Source organism: Oncorhynchus gorbuscha, unplaced genomic scaffold (assembly GCF_021184085.1).
Source record: "Oncorhynchus gorbuscha isolate QuinsamMale2020 ecotype Even-year unplaced genomic scaffold, OgorEven_v1.0 Un_scaffold_5611, whole genome shotgun sequence".
Classification (NCBI taxonomy): Eukaryota; Metazoa; Chordata; class Actinopteri; order Salmoniformes; family Salmonidae; genus Oncorhynchus; species Oncorhynchus gorbuscha.
The window spans coordinates 5,744-12,500 of record NW_025749374.1 but is presented as its reverse complement, the minus strand read 5'-3'; the positions used below and the strand labels follow the sequence as shown (position 1 = coordinate 12,500).

The following is a 6,757-nucleotide window of genomic DNA, read 5'->3' as shown; positions in this document are numbered from 1 at the left end:
CTAATGGAAGCTGTGAGATGTAGTCTGTGTGTCTCTAGGCTGTAAATCCACCAAGCCTAATGGAAGCTGTGAGATGTAGTCTGTGTCTCTAGGCTGTAAATCCACCAAGCCTAATGGAAGCTGTGAGATGGGGTCTGTGTGTCTCTAGGCTGTAAATCCACCAAGCCTTATGGAAGCTGTGAGATGTAGTCTGTGTGTCTCTAGGCTGTAAATCCACCAAGCCTTATGGAAGCTGTGAGATGTAGTCTGTGTGTCTCTAGGCTGTAAATCCACCAAGCCTTATGGAAGCTGTGAGATGTAGTCTGTGTGTCTCTAGGCTGTAAATCCACCAAGCTTTATGGACGCTGTGAGATGTAGTCTGTGTGTCTCTAGGCTGTAAATCCACCAAGCCTAATGGAAGCTGTGAGATGTAGTCTGTATGTCTCTAGGCTGTAAATCCACCAAGCCTTATGGAAGCTGTGAGATGTAGTCTGTGTGTCTCTAGGCTGTAAATCCACCAAGCCTTATGGAAGCTGTGAGATGTAGTCTGTGTGTCTCTAGGCTGTAAATCCACCAAGCCTTATGGAAGCTATGAGATGTAGTCTGTGTGTCTCTAGGCTGTAAATCCACCAAGCCTAATGGAAGCTGTGAGATGTAGTCTGTGTGTCTCTAGGCTATAAATCCACCAAACCTAATGGAAGCTGTGAGATGTAGTCTGTGTGTCTCTAGGCTGTGCATTCTGTTTCTTTCTGATTGTTGTTGTGTGTTGACAGTGCTGGCTGTGGGAGGACAGGTGCCATCTGTGCTATAGACTACACATGGAACCTACTAAAGGCTGGGGTACGTACAATATGAAACACACACACACACTCAAATTGTTGCTTTTGCTGTTTCCTGGAGCACAGATAGACCACTGAGTGTATTGTTCTTGTTGGTTTGTAGAAGATTCCAGAAGACTTCAACGTGTTCCGGCTGATTCAGGAGATGAGAACACAGAGGCATTCTGCTGTTCAGACCAAGGTAATGTGGCATTCTGCTGTTCAGACCAAGGTAATGTGGCGTTCAGCTGTTCAGACCAAGGTAATGTGGCGTTCAGCTGTTCAGACCCAGGTAATGTGGCGTTCAGCTGTTCAGACCCAGGTAATGTGGCGTTCAGACCAAGGTAATGTGGCGTTCAGCTGTTCAGACCCAGGTAATGTGGCGTTTCTGCTGTTCAGACCCAGGTAATGTGGCGTTCAGCTGTTCAGACCAATGTAATGTATGCGTTCAGACCAAGGCAATGTGGCGTTCAGCTGTTCAGACCAAGGTAATGTGGCGTTCAGACCAAGGTAATGTGGCGTTCAGACCAAGGTAATGTGGCGTTCAGCTGTTCAGACCAAGGTAATGTGGCGTTCAGCTGTTCAGACCAAGGTAATGTGGCGTTCTGCTGTTCAGACCAAGGTAATGTGGCGTCTGCTGTTCAGACCAAGGTAATGTGGCTGCCAGCTGTTCAGACCCAGGTATGTGGCGTTCAGCCGTTCAGACCCAGGTAATGGCGTTCAGCTGTTCAGACCCAGGTAATGCGGCTAAGCTCAGCTGTTCAGACCCAGGTAATGTGGCGTTCAGCTGTTCAGACCCAGGTAATGTGGCATTCAGCTGTTCAGACCCAGGTAATGTGGCATTCAGCTGTTCAGACCCAGGTAATGTAGCGTTCAGCTGTTCAGACCCAGGTAATGTGGCGTTCAGCTGTTCAGACCCAGGTAATGTGGCGTTCAGCTGTTCAGACCCAGGTAATGTGGCGTTCAGCTGTTCAGACCAATGTAATGTGGCGTTCAGCTGTTCAGACCCAGGTAATGTGGCGTCAGCTGTTCAGACCACTGTAATGTGGCGTTCAGCTGTTCAGACCCAGGTAATGTATGCCCAGCTGTTCAGACCCAGGTAATGTGGCGTTCAGCTGTTCAGACCCAGGTAATGTGGCGTTCAGCTGTTCTGTCTCCATGGTAATGTGTATATAAGTGCTGTTCATAGGTAATGTGTTGCTTTGTCTGTTCGACCCAGGTTTAATATGTATCTGCTGTGCTGACCTTCAGGTAGTGTTGCGTGTCTGCCTTCTCCAAGGTAATATGGCGTTCAGCTGTTTCATAGTGTTCTGTGTTGCTGTTCAATCCCAGGGCATTAGCTGTTCAGGGCCAGCCCTGTAATGTGGCGTAAACAGCTGTTCAGTTACCCAGGTATTACCGTCACTGTTCAGACCAAAACTTTGGCGTTTTTCAAAGGTAATTTGGCGTTCAGCTTTCAGACCCAGGTAGGTCAATAGGAAAGGTAATGTGGCGTTTCCCTGCTGTAGCCCAGGTAATGTGGAATATGTTCAGACCCAGGTAATGTGGTCTTGTTATGGTGTTTAACCAAGGTAATGTGGCGTTCAGCTGTTCAGACTCAAGGTAATGTGGCGTCCTGTGTTGCTTTGTCTGCGTCTCCATGGTTTAACTTATATAAGTGCTGTCTTCATAGTGTTCTGTGTTGCTTTGTCTATGCCTCCATGGTTTAATATGTATATAAGTGCTGTCTTCATAGTGTTGCTGTGTCTGCGTCTCCATGGTTTAATATGTATATAAGTGCTGTCTTCATAGTGTTCTTGTGTTGCTGTATAATCCCAGTGGGCATTAGAACGCTGTGGGCCTGCCCGTCTGTGGGGGGTAAACTCAGCCTGTGGTTACCTAGATTACCTCACTGACTCATAGCAAAACTTTACCTTTTTCAAAACACAACAGCTCCTCAGGGACCCACAATGCCAAGAATGTTGATATCTCTACCAACATTAGTCCGGGTTCATTACCAATATCCTACAGTATCTGGGCCTTGTTATGGTTTAACATGAAGACCAGTGTTATAACATTACATTACAGCACCACCTGTCCCATTACAGCACCACCCTCTAACATTACATTACACCACCCCTAACATTCCCTTCCCCACTCTCCCTCCATCTCCTATAGGAACAGTATGAGTTACATTACAGACCATCTCTTATAGCTCTTGAGAAACCAGCCACCCTGGAGATTACCCTACACCACCAGAGATAACATTACATTGAGAACTATCCCAACATTACCCTAACCACCACATCTAACACTACACATCCCCCCCAACACACAACATTACTGCACCTCAGAGCCCCATCAACTCAGAGATATGGTGAGAACTACCCAACACTACACTGCACTAACATTACTCCCCCGACACATACACAACATTACTCACCACCCACAATGCCATTACTGACCACCGAAGTATATCTTACTGCACAACATTAGCCTTTCTACATTACCACACACGTATAACATTACATTACTGCACACCACGTATAACATTACAGCACCACCAGTATAACATTACACCAGCGCACCACGTATAACATTACTGCACCACCACGTATAACATTACATTACACCACCACCACGTATAACATTACATTACTGCACCACCACGTATAACATTACATGCACCACCACGTATAACAGTACATTACTGCACCACCACGTATAACATTACTGCACCACCACATATAACATTACATTACAGCACCACCACGATATAACATTACTGCACCACCACGTATATAACATTACAGCACCACCACGTATATAACATTACAGCACCACCACGTATAACATTACATTACTGCACCACCACGTATAACATTACATTACAGCACCACCACGTATAACATTACATTACAACACCACCACGTATAACATTACATTACAGCACCACCACGTATAACATTACATTACTGCACCACCACGTATAAACATTACATTACTGCACCACCACGAATAACATTACATTACAACACCACGTATAACATTACATTACTGCACCACCACGTATAACATTACATTACATCACTACCACGTTACAACATTACATTACAGCACCACCACGTATAACAGCACCACCATAACATTATATTACTGCACCACCACGTATAACATTACATTACTGCACCACTACGTATAACATTACATTACAGCACCACCACGTATAACATTACAGCACCACCACGTATAACATTACATTACTGCACCACCACGTATATAACATTACTGCACCACCACGTATAACATTACAGCACCACCACGTATAACATTACATTACTGCACCACCACGTATAACATTACAGCACCACCACGTATAACATTACAGCACCACCACGTATAACATTACATTACAGCACCACCACGTATAACATTACATTACTGCACCACCACGTATTACATTACAGCACCACCACGTATAACATTACATTACTGCACCACCACGAATAACATTACATTACTGCACCACCACGTATAACATTACATTACTGCACCACCACGAATAACATTACATTACAACACCACCATGTAAACATTACAGCACCACCACGTATAACATTACATTACAGCACCACCACATATAACATTACATTACAGCACCACCACGTATAACATTACTGCACCACCACGCGTATAACATTACATTGCAGCACCACCACGTATAACATTACATTACAGCACCACCACATATAACATTACATTACAGCACCACCACATATAACATTACATTACAGCACCACCACGTATAACATTACATTACAGCACCACCACGTATAACATTACATTACAGCACCACCACGTATAACATTACATTACAGCACCACCACGCATTATAACACTACATTACAGCACCACCACGTATAACATTACATTACAGCACCAATACGTATAACATTACATTACACCACCACCACGTATAACATTACATTACACCACCACCACGTATAACATTACATTACTGCACCACCACATCTAACATTACATTACACCACCACCACGTATAACATTACTGCACCACCACGTATAACATTACATTACTGCACCACCACGTATAACATTACATTACAGCACCACCATGTTTAACATTACTTAGCCACCACGTATAACATTACATTACTGCACACCACGTATAACATTACATTACTGCACCACCACATATAACATTACATTACAGCACCACCATGTGTTATACACACACACACGTATAACATTACAGCACCACCACGTATAATTACATTACTGCACCACCACGTATAACATTACATTACAGCACCACCACGTATAACATTACATTACAGCACCACCACGTATAACATTACTGCACCACCACGTATAACATTACAGCACCACCACGTATAACATTACAGCACCACCACGTATAACATTACATTACTGCACCACCACGTATAACATTACATTACTGCACCACCACGTATAACATTACATTACTGCACCACCACGATATAACATTACATTACTGCACCACCACGTATAACATTACTGCACCACCACGTATACCATTACATTACTGCACCACCACGTATAACATTACAGCACCACCACATATAACATTACATTACAGCACCACCACGTATAACATTACATTACAGCACCACCACGTATAACATTACAGCACCACCACGTGTAACATTACAGCATCACCACGTATAACATTACATTACAGCACCACCATGTATAACATTACATTACTGCACCACCACGTATAACATTACATTACAGCACCACGTATAACATTACAGCACCACCACATATAACATTACATTACAGCACCACCACATATAACATTACATAACAGCACCACCACGTATAACATTACATTACAGCACCACCACGTATAACATTACATTACAGCACCACCACGTATAACATTACATTACAGCACCACCACGTATAACATTACAGCACCACCACGTATAACATTACAGCACCACCACGTATAACATTACAGCACCACCACGTATAACATTACAGCACCACCACGTATAACATTACAGCACCACCACGTATAACATTACATTACAGCACCACCACGTATAACATTACATTACAGCACCACCACGTATAACATTACATTACAGCACCACCACGTATAACATTACAGCACCACCACGTATAACATTACAGCACCACCACGTATACATTACAGCACCACCATACTAAACATTACATTGTATAACATTACAGCACCACCACATATAACATTACATTACAGCACCACCACATATAACATTACATTACAGCACCACCACATATAACATTACATAACAGCACCACCACGTATAACATTACATTACAGCACCACCACGTATAACATTACATTACAGCACCACCACGTATAACATTACATTACAGCACCACCACGTATAACATTACAGCACCACCACGTATAACATTACAGCACCACCACGTATAACATTACAGCACCACCACATATAACATTACATTACAGCACCACCACGTATAACATTACATTACAGCACCACCACGTATAACACTACATTACAGCACCACCACGTATAACATTACATTACAGCACCACCACGTATAACATTACATTACAGCACCACCACGTATAACACTACATTACAGCACCACCACGTATAACACTACATTACAGCACCACCACGTATAACACTACATTACAGCACCACCGCGTATAACATTACATTACAGCACCGCCGCGTATAACATTACAGCACCACACCAATGTATAACATTACATTACAGCACCACCACGTATAACATTACATTACAGCACTACCCACGTATAACATTACATTACAGCACCACCACGTATAACATTACATTACAGCACCACGTATAACATTACATTACAGCACCACCACGTATAACATTATTAGCACCACCACGTATAACATTACATGCAACACCACCACGTA

The 6,757-nt window shown here is 43.2% G+C and overlaps 1 long non-coding RNA gene across 1 annotated transcript in view; it reads left to right on the top strand.

Moving 5' to 3' along the window:
- LOC124029132 overlaps positions 1-2,968 on the top strand; it is a 3,580-nt gene extending 612 nt beyond the window's left edge. Inside the window, exons 2-4 of the long non-coding RNA XR_006837726.1 lie at positions 753-819; positions 922-999; positions 2,955-2,968. This is a non-coding gene — a long non-coding RNA (uncharacterized LOC124029132). The remainder of the gene's footprint in view (positions 1-752; positions 820-921; positions 1,000-2,954) is intronic.
- Positions 2,969-6,757: the final 3,789 nt, after the last annotated feature.